The sequence below is a fragment of the Brassica napus genome, chromosome C3 (genome assembly GCF_020379485.1).
Source record: "Brassica napus cultivar Da-Ae chromosome C3, Da-Ae, whole genome shotgun sequence".
Classification (NCBI taxonomy): domain Eukaryota; kingdom Viridiplantae; phylum Streptophyta; class Magnoliopsida; order Brassicales; family Brassicaceae; genus Brassica; species Brassica napus.
The window spans coordinates 60,989,348-61,002,835 of NC_063446.1; the positions used below are offsets into that span (position 1 = coordinate 60,989,348).

The 13,488-nt window shown below is 42.4% G+C and overlaps 1 non-coding gene across 1 annotated transcript; it reads right to left on the reverse strand.

Moving 5' to 3' along the window:
* Positions 1–5,634: 5,634 nt before the first annotated feature.
* LOC125584603 lies at positions 5,635–5,741 on the reverse strand. The gene has a single exon (XR_007321515.1). It is a non-coding gene; the product is annotated as a small nucleolar RNA R71 (small nucleolar RNA).
* Positions 5,742–13,488: the final 7,747 nt, after the last annotated feature.

Below are 13,488 nucleotides of genomic sequence, written 5' to 3' on the forward strand. Positions count from 1 at the left end.
GTTTGGAAATCAACTTCAGTTAGCAATAAAAAAAAGAGTTTGAACTCATTGCTTTAACATCCAAAATAGGCGATCATACATAACAAGAGAGACATCAACACTAGTTTAACATCCAAAATAGAAATATCCGAATTGAGAAAGGTCATATCCAAAGACCAAAGAAGACATCGAAAGAGGAGAAAAAGACATCTGAGAGAAGAAAAATACATCCTAGAAAAGTCAAGGTTTTGTAGCAGGTGGTGCAGTTGAGGAAACGTCATCGATTGCTTGCTCATGTGATTGTTGTTCCATGTTGAGATGCCTACGCTTTCTGCTTTCATCAGACTGCAACATAATAAAGTGAATCAAACACGAGAAAGAAAAAAAGCTAGACAATTGCGACGACAATGTACCTCACGAGGACACTTCCTTGAGTTGTGGTCTTCGCCACCACAAAGACCACAATGACATATTCTTCCTTTTCTATCAACTTTGGTCTGATTTTTCTTCGGGGATTCACGCACTCCTTTAATCCTTGCCTTCCCTTTTGCTCTTCCAGGCGGTCTCTTGTATGGTGGTGCTTCAATACGGTCTGCATCAGATAGCTTCCAAAACCTTGGACCATTTACAGCCCCCAACCCATCCATATACAAACCTCACCACTTTGATTCCTGATACTCATCTTCACTCTCTTCTGCTTCATCATCACCATCAACCTCGTCATCTTGTAGCTCAGCATCAAGCTCGTTACCATCAACCTCGTCGTTTTGTAGCTCAACATCAAGCTCGTTACCATCAACCTCGTCGTCTTGTAGCTAAGCATCAAGCTCGCCACCATCAATAGCTTCGTGCTCAGTCTCCGCGTCAACCACGGCACCATCAACAATAACAACACTAGTTTCAGGTTTCTCTATGAAGACATCAAGCTCCCCATAATAACGACCATTAGAAGCCATCCTCTTTTTGTTTTTCTCTCCATTTTCAAGCAACTCCTTCTCTGAGATATCCTCATATGGTAACTTGTACCACATTCTCTCCACACTAACTTTTAGAACAATGATCTTCAAAAATTCTTTATAAACTGCATCACCATTGACTTCAAACTGATCCATAAAACCATCGACATAATTTAGCTTTCCATCTTCATCATTTTTGAACACACCGGAATGGAAGCAATTAATCTTCACCGGTATTGAATCACTGTTACCAATAAAATAGCATTAGAACATGGTAAAGCCATCCATTGATTCCAATAATCGAAGTAAACAAGCAAGGGTTCTTACCTCATCGTCGCCTTGTTTCTTCGATTAGCTCATCCGAATTTGATTTCACCGAAACTGAATCGATAACACCAAACCCCTCTCTGCAATCTCTCTTTGTCTCTGAAAAATCTCTCAATCTCTTTTCGAAATCCCCAATATTTTCTTGTTTGGAACCCTAAGAGCAATTAAATCGATTTGGGGAAAAATGGTTAAGTCTGGGTCGGGTTTATCGTTTGATTCGGGTCGGGTATTGTTAATCGGACTTTAACTTTAATAAATTACGCTCTAACCCCAATTATTTAAGCTAAAATCAATTAAACCTCGTTATGATGTTGGCACCATGTTTTTATTAACGTCGTATATTTGACATGCATTTATCATATACATCGTGTAGGTTTCAACACATTTGGATGGTTTTCACCATATTATAGTAAACATGGTGTAGCTGAGAAATTTTTTTCCAAATTAAAATGCATGGTTACACAAAATAGTCAAAATACATGCATATGTGATAGTATTACACATACATGTGGTTCTTTAATCACTCCACTCTTGTGTCTATTAAAGAAAACTGAGTTCTTATCTATTTTCTTCAGGTTGTACTATAGTTTTCTTTCTAATTTATTTCATGTCAACCTAATTTATATCACGTTAAATTCTTTAGCATTTAAAACGTCTCATTTGAATATTATAAGTATGACCCATATGTCCATATAAATAAGATCAAACTGGAAATATGTTTTCTGTAGCTTCATTTTTAAATGACTATCTGGATTGTGAAACAAAAAAAATAGTAAACGGTGTAACATGATTACATGATAAGCTCGGGACCATTTTATTTGCCTTTTGTACAACTCGTAACAGAAATAGATAAATAGTTGTATAGATGACCTTTGATATTCGCCTTTTGTATATCTACTCCACAAATTTTTTTTATCTATCAACGGTCTTAGTACAATTCATAATCGGTTTTATAGAAAGCCTCTTAATTCTAAAAGTCCAGCTATTTGTTCGATCTTCCAGTCATCTACGATGTAGCCATTTGCCAATCCATTTATGATTTGTATGAAACTTTTTGTTTATTAATGCGACTGTCCTCAACATTTATTACTAATTATAAAGACTCATTGGTTGACAGAAAACAAAACACTCGTTGATAAGTTCTACAAATCCACCAGCTGTTTGAATGTTCATTGTTTATTTTTAAGAAATAATCAAAGCTTTCTATAGTACTACTACTAGTATTGTTTTCTTGTCTTTACCCCGTAAATTTAGCTTCTGGATGTTTATCATTTCTTGTTTTTGTTTAGATTCTTTGCCTCTAACGTTTCCCAAGATCTAGAATTATTATTTTCGTATAGTACTGTGAAAAATGTTATAATCAAATTTTAGATCAGACATAATTGAAGCAGTGGATATAGTCGGTCGAATCAACCATGTCTCGATATATTTGCCACAAATTATTTCAAAATTTTCATGATTTGTTTTTATTCCACACGTTGTAAAAATCATATTGTGTCCTTTACTGTGAATAGTTATAGTCAAATTTTGGATCCGACATAACTGAAGCAGTCGATATGAGTCGGTCGACCCAACTATATCTCGATATTTTTGCAACAAACTATTTCAAACTTTTCGAGAGTACGAACGGTGACCAAAGAACGAAGAGGAATTATCCATTCCTTAATGTTCCTGAAAAAAATCACCATTCACGAGGAATAGTTTTTCCTTATCATTCCCTATCATTCCTTTTTTCGCAGAGAAATAAAGAACAAAATTGGTCCTTGTTAAATTTGAGATGGAACAACAATTTTCTTTCATTCCTGCAATTTTATTCCTCTACGTTCCTTTCCTATTCGTTCCTCTTGTTTCTAGAATGGTCACCAGTCGAACCCTGATTTGTTAATATTGTACACGTTCTTAAAATCATATTCTGAGCTTTCCATATGGTTTAATTAGTAAATACGTTCATCTCAATTATAATAGTTAAGAGATTGCGAAAGATTTGGTCAAAACGAACAAAAACATAACCATGAAAAATAACTCCTATGTATATGAAAAGAATTTTTTTTTTTGTGTGTTCATCAACGACTATATGATTATTTATGTAGTTATATAAACGTCTACAAGACTACAACCACCTTGTAAAATGTAAACACAAGGAAGAAGTTAAGACAAGATGTTTAAAACATATTATAGTATACACGATTATAAGTGACTATTAATAAACTGTTTCACTCTTACTAGCTATCACATGATTCCTAATTGATATCTTGCATATTTCAATTGTCTTATCCATTCATCATGTGCATTTCGATCATATAGACTAGGATTTAGCCATGTTTAAGTTGCATTTTGCATACATGAGTCCTTATCAGGTATTGGAGTACCACATGAAGTTCTTGGAGACATTTGGATGCATTTGGAGCTCGAAAGAGGTGACAAAGGTGATCATTGGACGAGCAGCGCATGGGAGCGACCTCACCGGAGCGACACCGTGAAGTCGCTGTGACACCCTTTCAGAGCGACTTGACCGGAGCGACACAGCGAGGTCGCTCGCGTCTCCATCACCCGGAGCGACGTGACCGGAGCGACACAGCGAGGTCGCTCGCGTCTCCATCACCCGGAGCGACGTGACCAGAGCGACACAGCGAAGTCGCTCGCGAAGAGCGAACCAGAGCGACGTCTCGCAGCGACCCCTCCAGGTCGCTCCCGAAGCCTGGAGCGACCTCCCGGAGCGACTACTGGAGGTCGCTGCGCGCCTTCTGTTTGCTCGAATTCATTTCTACTCAAGGGCCTTTTGGTCATTTCATTATGCACGTTTTTACTTCTGAAAACCTATGTTTTAAGTACTTTTGGCAGCCACCAGACGGATTATCTTGGTTCTAAGAAAAAACCTTTGGAAAGTTCATCTGTTGAATCATCTTTGTTCATCTAGTTATTGCAATTCTGTGTTTTCCAATTCGTTGTTGTATCCCTCTGTATGATTAATCTGAAATCCAAAATGGGTTTAAGAGGAATCATGAAGAGTAGTGAGTAATCACCATTTGAATTCATGGGTTAGGAAGATTAAGGGTGATTAGGTTAGAGCTAGGATGTTTTAGAGTAGATCATTCCAAAACCTTGCTAGTAGAGTAATCATAATGCATCTTCTGAGTTAGCTTCTCAAAAGTTGATCTTTAGGCATTTCCCACCCAAAAGGTGTTCGATGAAATGCCTGAAACAACTCTTCTAAGCTTTTAGCATATTTTGCCAAAGACATTTGTTGTTAGAAGTGCTAAGATAGCCTTAGACCTGTTAGTAATGATTGCTTCCATATTATTCAACCGAAGACATTTGTTGTTTGAAATGTGTTAGTAAATGAACATTCATCTAGACATAGAGTTTGTTTAGAATCGTGTCTAAGCTTAAGGTTGATAGTTTGATTGTTCGTTTGCCATCCTTAGTTCGAAACTTGATCACCCAAGGTCTAATTCCTATGCCCATGAGTTCTCATTTCCTTAGTTAAGAAAGTCAACTCATTTACCGTTTTTATTATTCTGAAACTGCATTAGTAATAATCATTAGTTTAGAAAACCTTTAAAATCATCGGTTGCACTTAGATTAAGTAAGTACTTGCATTCTCAGTGCTTGAAATCCCTTAGAATTGGTTCGACAATCATTTATACTACAACATTTGTCTTAGGAGCCTTGAAAACTCCTAATATCAAATTGGCGCCGTTGCCAAATTCTAAGTAGATTTGAACATTGAGATTTAGTCATTTGCTTGAGACTAAGTCATTTTTATTTTCTTTAGTTACTGATTCTCCTTCTTCACCTCCCTTTAATTTACAGGTGTATGAACTTGAGGAGCAGGGGTCCATCAAACCTAGTTCCAAGAGCCGCAGACATCAGAGCTTTAGAGAGAGAGTGTGCTAGAAAGAGAAGAGAAGAAGAGCAACAGTCTCACTTGCAGAGATTGGATACTGATATGGGAGACATACCTCAAAATGATGCCAACAACGTTCCACAAAACCAACAGCGAGCAGCTCGACCCATTGGCACTTATGACCGCCCCAACATTCATGGTCATAGATTGGGAATCCGAGCACCAGCTGTAGCAGCCAACAACTTTGAGATCAAATCAGGACTCCTCAACGTGATCGAGAACAACAAGTATCATGGCTTGGCTCTAGAGGACCCATTTGATCACTTGGACAGGTTCGACAGCTACTGTGGGTTGTCAAAAACCAATGGTGTGTCTGAGGATGCCTTAAAGCTGAAGTTATTCCCTTTCTCTCTGGGGGATAAGGCACGACAGTGGGAGAAGTCTCTACCAAGTGACTCAATCACCACTTGGGATGACTGCAAGAAAGCTTTCTTGGAGAAGTTCTTCTCTACTTCAAGAACTGCTAAGCTGAGAAATGAGATCTCCAGTTTTCAACAGAAAGGCTTGGAAGGCTTCAGTGAAGCCTGGGAGAGATTCAAGGGCTACCAAGCTCAATGCCCACACCATGGTTTCTCTAAGGAGAGCTTGCTGAGCACATTCTACTACCGTGGTGCTCTTCCTAAGTACAGGGCCAGACTGGATACAGCTAGCAATGGGTTCTTCTTGGGGAGAACTGAGGAAGATGCAGAAGAGCTGGTTGACAATATGGTAAAGAGTGATGCAGTCTACAGTGGAGACCACGACAGAGGCAGTCGAACAGATGACAAGCAGACGAGGAGGGAGTTAAAGGCTCTCCAGGATAAGATTGACATTCTCATTGCTGATAAGGCCACCCAGGAGCAGCTGCACTTTGTTGGTAACCCAAACAAAGAAGCCACACCTGTTGTCCAGGAAGTTGATGGTTTGGAAGGGCAAGAAGAGCTGTGCTTCATCAACAACAATGGTAGCTGGTACAAGAAAGAGCCAAACTTTCAGTACAACAACTACCAACAGAGATCTTACCCCAACAACCAACAGAGTGGTTATCAGCCTCGGAACAACCAGCAAGGCAGCTATCAGCCTCAACAAAACCCTCCTCCCGGTTTCAACAACAAAGGACAACAACCTGCCCAACAACAACCTACTACTTCTACCTCTACTCCTCCAGTCAGCAGCACTGATGCCCTACTAAAACAAATCTTGGAGTCTCAGACAAGAAGTGAGAAGCATGTTGGCTATGAGTTGAAAAACCTTCACGCAAAGATTGATGGAAGCTACAATGAGCTCAACAACAAGTTCAGAACCTTGGAGAACCAGTTTGCTGCCATGAACACTCAACAAAATCGCCAACAAGGTTCTTTACCTGGAAAATCTGAGCAAAACCCCAAGGAGACCATGAAAGCTATCACCCTCAGGAGTGGTAAGGAGTTACCTCAGAAAGCTCTCACCAAGGATGCTGAGAAACAAGGTGAGGGGGTTGCCATCAACATAGATGATGAAGTGGTGATTGTTGATGAGAAAATCAATGATGAAATCTTGGAGAAGATTGTGGAAGCGAAAGGTAAAGGAAAGGTTGGGGAAGAGAAGAAAACAGTGAAAGATGGTGAAGTTGTTGCTCCAGCAAGTGAGAATTCTTTTGTTCCTCCTCCTTATGAACCCAAACTACCATTCCCTGGTAGATTCAAGAGGCAGCTGCTAGAGAAGTACAAAGCTCTATTTGAGAAGCAAATGAGTGAAGTTCAAGTCACAATGCCCATCATTGATGCTTTCATGCTAATTCCTCAATATAGTAAGTTCCTGAAAGATGTTGTAGCTGCAAAGAAGAAGGAGATGGAGGGCATGATGATTCTCACTCATGAGTGCAGTGCCATCATCCAGAGGCTTGTTGTTCCAAAGAAGCTAGAAGATCCAGGATGCTTCACATTACCTTGTGCTCTTGGACCTATGGTATTTGATAGATGTCTCTGCGATTTGGGAGCTAGTGTCAGCTTGATGCCTTTATCTGTTGCTAAGAAGCTTGGTTTCACTCAGTACAAGAAGTGTAGACTGTCTCTGGTATTGGCTGATCGTTCAGTGAAGTACCCGGTGGGTATCTTGGAGGACCTCCCCGTTATGGTTGGAAAATATGAGATCCCTACAGACTTTGTGGTGCTTGAGATGGGTGAGGAAGCTGCAGATCCTTTAATCCTTGGAAGGCCTTTCTTAGCTACAGCAGGAGCAATTGTTAATGTGAAAGAGGGCAAGATTGATCTCCACTTGGGTAAAGGGCATGTTCTTCACTTTGACATCAAGGAGGTAATGAAGAAACCAACAGTTCAAGGGCAAGTTTTCTACATTGAAGAGATGGATGCCCTTGCTGATGAGCTCCTTGAAGAATTGTCAATAGAAGACCCTCTACAGCATGCTTTGACGATAGAGAGGCCAGCTGAAGTGATTCAGAACCTGGAGAGTGCTGCCTATGGGATGATGTTGGATTCACACAGAGGATTTGGTAGTAAGGATCAGTATGAGGAGCTGCCTCAAATTGTCCATCAGGAAGCCTCGGTCATTCAACAAGGGGACACCCAGCAAAACGACTGGAGCGAGCTTAAGGCGCCTAAGGTGGAGCTTAAACCTCTCCCCAATGGTGTAAGGTATGCATTTCTTGGTCCTAATGGAACTTATCCAGTCATTGTGAGTAGTGAACTTACTGAAACTGAGCTATCTGAACTTTTGAAAACACTTAAAAGATTTAGAAAAGCAATAGGTTACTCACTTGATGACATCAAGGGAATATCACCCTCTTTGTGTATGCATAGGATACATCTTGAGGATGAATCAATGACTTCTATCGAGCATCAAAGAAGGTTAAATCCTAACCTGAAGGATGTTGTAAAGAAAGAGATTCTTAAACTCTTAGATGCTGGTGTTATCTACCCTATCTCAGATTCTAAATGGGTATCTCCTGTGCATGTTGTGCCAAAAAAGGGTGGTATAACTGTGATTAAAAATGACAAGGATGAATTGATACCAACAAGAACAGTCACTGGGCATAGGATGTGTATTGATTACCGCAAACTGAACTCTGCATCTAGAAAAGATCATTTTCCACTTCCATTTATTGATCAGATGCTTGAGAGACTTGCAAATCATCCATTCTATTGTTTTCTTGATGGATATTCAGGATTCTTCCAGATCCCCATACATCCCAATGATCAGGAGAAAACAACATTCACATGTCCTTATGGTACCTTCGCATATCGAAGAATGCCATTTGGTCTATGTAATGCTCCAGCCACCTTTCAAAGGTGCATGATGTCGATCTTTTCTGATCTGATTGAGGATGTTGTGGAGGTGTTCATGGATGATTTCTCTGTCTATGGATCTTCGTTTTCTGCTTGTTTGTCAAATTTGTGCAGGGTCCTACAGAGATGTGAAGACACCAACCTTGTGCTGAACTGGGAGAAGTGTCACTTCATGGTCAAAGAAGGGATTGTGCTGGGGCACAAGATTTCAGAGAAGGGGATTGAGGTGGATAAGGCCAAAATCGATGTTATGGTTGGTTTGCCCCCACCAAAGACAGTGAAAGACATCCGAAGTTTTCTTGGTCATGCTGGGTTTTACAGGAGATTCATAAAGGACTTCTCCATGATCACTAGACCATTGACCAGGCTGCTGTGCAAAGAAGCCACCTTCAGCTTTGATGTGGAGTGTCTAGAAGCCTTCAAGAAGCTGAAAGGTGAACTCATCAGTGCTCCAATTGTCCAGCCACCTAATTGGGATCTCCCCTTTGAGATCATGTGTGATGCTAGTGATTATGCTGTGGGAGCTGTTTTGGGGCAGAAGAAAGATGGCAAGACCCATGTGATCTACTACGCGAGCCAAACCCTGAATGATGCTCAGATGAGATATGCCACAACAGAGAAGGAGATGCTAGCCATTGTCTTTGCCTTTGAGAAGTTCAGAAGCTACTTGGTGGGATCTAAAGTCATTGTCTACACAGATCATGCTGCGTTGAGACACCTTTTGGCGAAGAAGGATGCAAAGCCCAGGCTCTTGAGATGGATTCTTTTGCTGCAAGAGTTTGATTTAGAGATCAAGGACAAGCCAGGAGTTGAGAATGGTGTAGCTGATCACTTGTCCAGGCTGAGAGTGGAGTGTGGCATTCCCATTGATGAAGGACTCCCTGAGGAACAGATCATGGCTATTGGAGCAGTGATAGCAGTTTGTGAGACTGGAAGGAAGCTTGAAGAAGTCAAGGCAACAGAAGAGAAAGAACCTTGGTATGCTGATTTGGTGAATTACCTAGCCACAGAAAAGAGCCTTTGAATCTTGTGGGTTATGCCAAGAAGAAGTTCTACAAGGATGTGAAGAGATACTACTGGGATGAGCCCTACCTCTACATTCTCTGCAAAGATCAACTTTATAGGAGAGTGGTTGCTAATGAGGAGATTGATGGGATCCTTACACAGTGTCATGGATCATCTTATGGAGGCCACTTTGCTACCTTCAAGACTGTTGCTAAGGTGTTACAAGCTGGATTCTGGTGGCCACACATGTTCAAGGACACACAAGACTTTGTTTCAAGGTGTGATTCATGCCAAAGGAGGGGAAACATCACCAAGAGGAATGAGATGCCTCAGAATCCAATCCTTGAAGTTGAAGTGTTTGATGTGTGGGGTATTGACTTCATGGGGCCATTTCCATCATCACATGGCAACAAGTACATCCTGGTAGCTGTTGATTATGTCTCAAAATGGGTGGAAGCTATTGCAAGTCCCACCAATGATGCAAGAGTGGTAATCAAGATGTTCAAGAGCACCATCTTTCCAAGGTTCGGAGTTCCAAGAGTTGTAATCAGTGATGGAGGGTCTCATTTCATCAACAAACTGCTTGAGGGACTTCTCAGGAAGAACGGTGTTAAGCACAAGGTTGCAACTCCTTACCATCCTCAAACAAGTGGTCAAGTTGAGATTTCTAACAGAGAGATCAAGTCCATTCTGGAGAAGATTGTGGGGATTACAAGGAAGGATTGGTCAGTTAAGCTTGATGATGCGCTTTGGGCTTACAGGACAGCTTACAAGACACCTCTGGGGACCACACCTTTCAACCTATTGTACGGGAAAGCTTGCCATCTACCAGTGGAGCTTGAGTACAAGGCACTTTGGGCAGTAAAGTTGCTGAACTTTGACATCAAGAGTGCCAAGGAGAAAAGGCTTTTTCAGCTACATGAGCTTGATGAGATAAGAATGGATGCCTTCGAAAACTCAAGGATCTACAAGGAGAAGACTAAATCTTTCCATGACAAGAATATCCTAAAGAGAGAGTTTAAAGAAGGAGATCAAGTTCTTCTCTACAACTCAAGACTGAAGTTGTTTCCAGGAAAGCTTAAGTCAAGGTGGTCCGGCCCTTTCAAGGTCAAAGAGGTTAAGCCATATGGAGCAATAGTTTTGTGGAGTACTGATGGAAGAGACTTCACAGTCAATGGGCAAAGGGTTAAGCTCTACATGGCTGATGCACCTGAGGAAGATGGAGTTTCAACTCCACTGTCTGATCCTACCCCAGCCTAGTCCAAAAGGAGGCAAAGTCAAGCTAGAGACTTAAAACAAGCTCACTTGGGAGGAAGTCCCATGCGTATCCTTGTACATATTGCATTGGTATTTTCATTTTCATCATATTTCATAAAAAAAAAAAAAGGGAAAGTGTTGAAGTAGTGTTCAGGTGGTTCATCGATCCGGTCAAGGCAAGGACTCGAGCGTGGGAGTGAGGTTCCGCAGCGATGCCACGAGGTCGCTCCAGCTGGGAGCGACGTGATCAGAGCGACTGGTCCAAGTCGCTCGCATATTCGGTGTCCGGAGCTCGAGAGTCGCTCTGGGAGCGACGTCTCGCAGCGACCACGTGAGGTCGCTCGCGTTTCTGTCACTGGGAGCGACGTGATCAGAGCGACTGGTCCAAGTCGCTCGCATATTCGGTGTCCGGAGCTCGAGAGTCGCTCTAGGAGCGACGTCTCGCAGCAACCACGTGAGGTCGCTCGCGTTTCTGTCGCTGTGAGCGACGTGATCAGAGCGACTCGGCTAAGTCGCTCGCGTTTTCTGTCTCCGAGGCTTGAGAATCGCTCTCGGAGCGACGTCACGCAGCGACCACGTGAGGTCGCTCGCGTATACTGCGACAAGGAGCGACCTATCAGAGCGACCACTCCAGGTCGCTCCCGAGCCGGTCCAGGTAAGTCCCTCTTCGATTTTGTCCGGTTTAATTCGAGTTAACCAGCCCTAAACCTAACCGGACGACCCTAGACCTACTCATACCCACGACCTTCATCTCTTTCACTCTCCCCTCCTCTCACAAACACTCATACTCTCTCAAACAAACCCACACCCAAAATCTCCTAACTTTCTCAATTCTCACCCAAATCTCCTAGTTCTTGTTTCTAAATCTAAGCTTTCGCCCAACAGTCTATTCCTCACCACCCATTCCCCATTTCCTTCCATCCAAAGCAAGGTATTGTGTTTTTAAATTCAAATTCGTAGGTCCATGAACCCTAGAATTTGAAAATCGAAATTTGGTCATTTTCTTGCTTGATTGTGGTAAAATAGACTAGGGAAAGCTTATATATCAAGTTGGGTTGTTGAAACAATGGTGGAACTGAGTTTAATTTGAACTTTGGCAAAATTAGGGTTCATGGATTTGGGGCTTTTCGAAATTGATCCTAATTGAGTGTGTTAGTGGGTGAGTTAATATGTTAAGGTGTTGAAAGGTTTGATTAGAGAACCCTCTCATTCTAGAATTACTTTGATTATTGAATTTTACTTGTCTTGTAATTTTCACATGATGAAAAGATTGAGAATTGTGATTCTTTACGTTGCTTCTTGAAGTTTACATTTGCAAAGTCAATCGACTTATCCCTTTCCAAGTTTTGTATTTCTCAGGTACAATGGTTAGGAAAACTAAAGGAAAGTCGGATGCTGAGAGGCAAGAACCTGAAAGTCAAGAGTCTTCGTTGAGAGGAAAGGCTTTAGCCTCGGAACGAGCTGGTTCTGGGACACAAAGAACTTCTCGACAGAAAACCGTGGCTGCAAAGAAGGCAAAGGAGCAAGAGAAGAGGGCAGGAAAGAGTATAGTAGTTGCCACAGATGAGGAGAGTTGCGATGAAAGTGCAGATGAGCAGGCTCCTACAAAGAGGGCCAAGATGTCCAAGGGGAAAGAGGTTGCTGAGTATAGAGACATGGCGAAAACTCCATCTGAGGAAGAGCTGTATCACTATTTGTTGAATGGGGTAACTTGGACTCCGACCAGATTCGCTGACCTTGATTTGCTGAAGGAGGTGGGCCTCGATTCTGATATTGAGGCAATGCTGGGGCACCTGAAGATGCCCAAACTCCTCACCATGGCCTACTCCACCTACCGGGATGTCTCCTGTCAGTTCTTGTCTTCCCTTGAGGTCACTTACCATGACGATCCGCACGTGAGGCAAGGATGGGGCAAAATATAGTTCAAGGTCAATGGGAGAGAGTACAACATGAACTTCAAAGACATTGGGAGAGTCATGGGTTTCCAATACTTGGCAGACTACTCCCTTCCCAAGTGTGAAAACCTTCCCACTCAGCTTTGGAATTTAATCACTGGAAACAAACACTCTACCGGGGCTGACAAAAACTCACATATCCGGCACCCGTCTGTACGCTACCTCCATAGGATGCTCGTCCATGCATTCTACCCACGGAAGCAAGCTGGTAGTGTCACCGAGGAAGACATGCGACTGCTCTGCCTGGCTATCCGCCCCTACGCCCCACCTGGAACGTTGCCCCTTCCAAGCAACGACATCTATGCTTCCTTCGGGATGGTCAGCTTCTTCGTGAATCGTCTCGAGCACTACAGAGACTGGGTATGGTACACAACTGATTCGCAACCAAAGGTTGGGATAGGCGGGATGATCATGCCACTGCTCCAATTTCTGAATGTTCCTTTGGGAAAAGACGCAGCAGGGCCTAAGTTCATCGATGACACTTACTTGAGGATTGCCACCTATTTCAGTGGGATGTATGGGAAGGACTACGTCTACCACTACTACTTGCAGGGCAAGCCGGTCGAAGTGGTTCTTCCAAACCAGAGACTGACGAGCTTAGAGAGACCTGGAGCTATCAGCTTCAACTTATCCCAAGAAGACTTTCTTGGAGAACACGGGTCTCTCGGTCCCATTGCTGCACCAAGGAAAAGGAGTGTTCCGACGAGACACGACTTCACAGAACCTCCTAGGGAAGAATCTGTACCCATCTATGGACCTCCACGCTACTACTTCAAGCCACATGATGGAGTCCTTCCCCCTGGTGCACTTCGTGATGCTCATGACCACATTAGCCGACT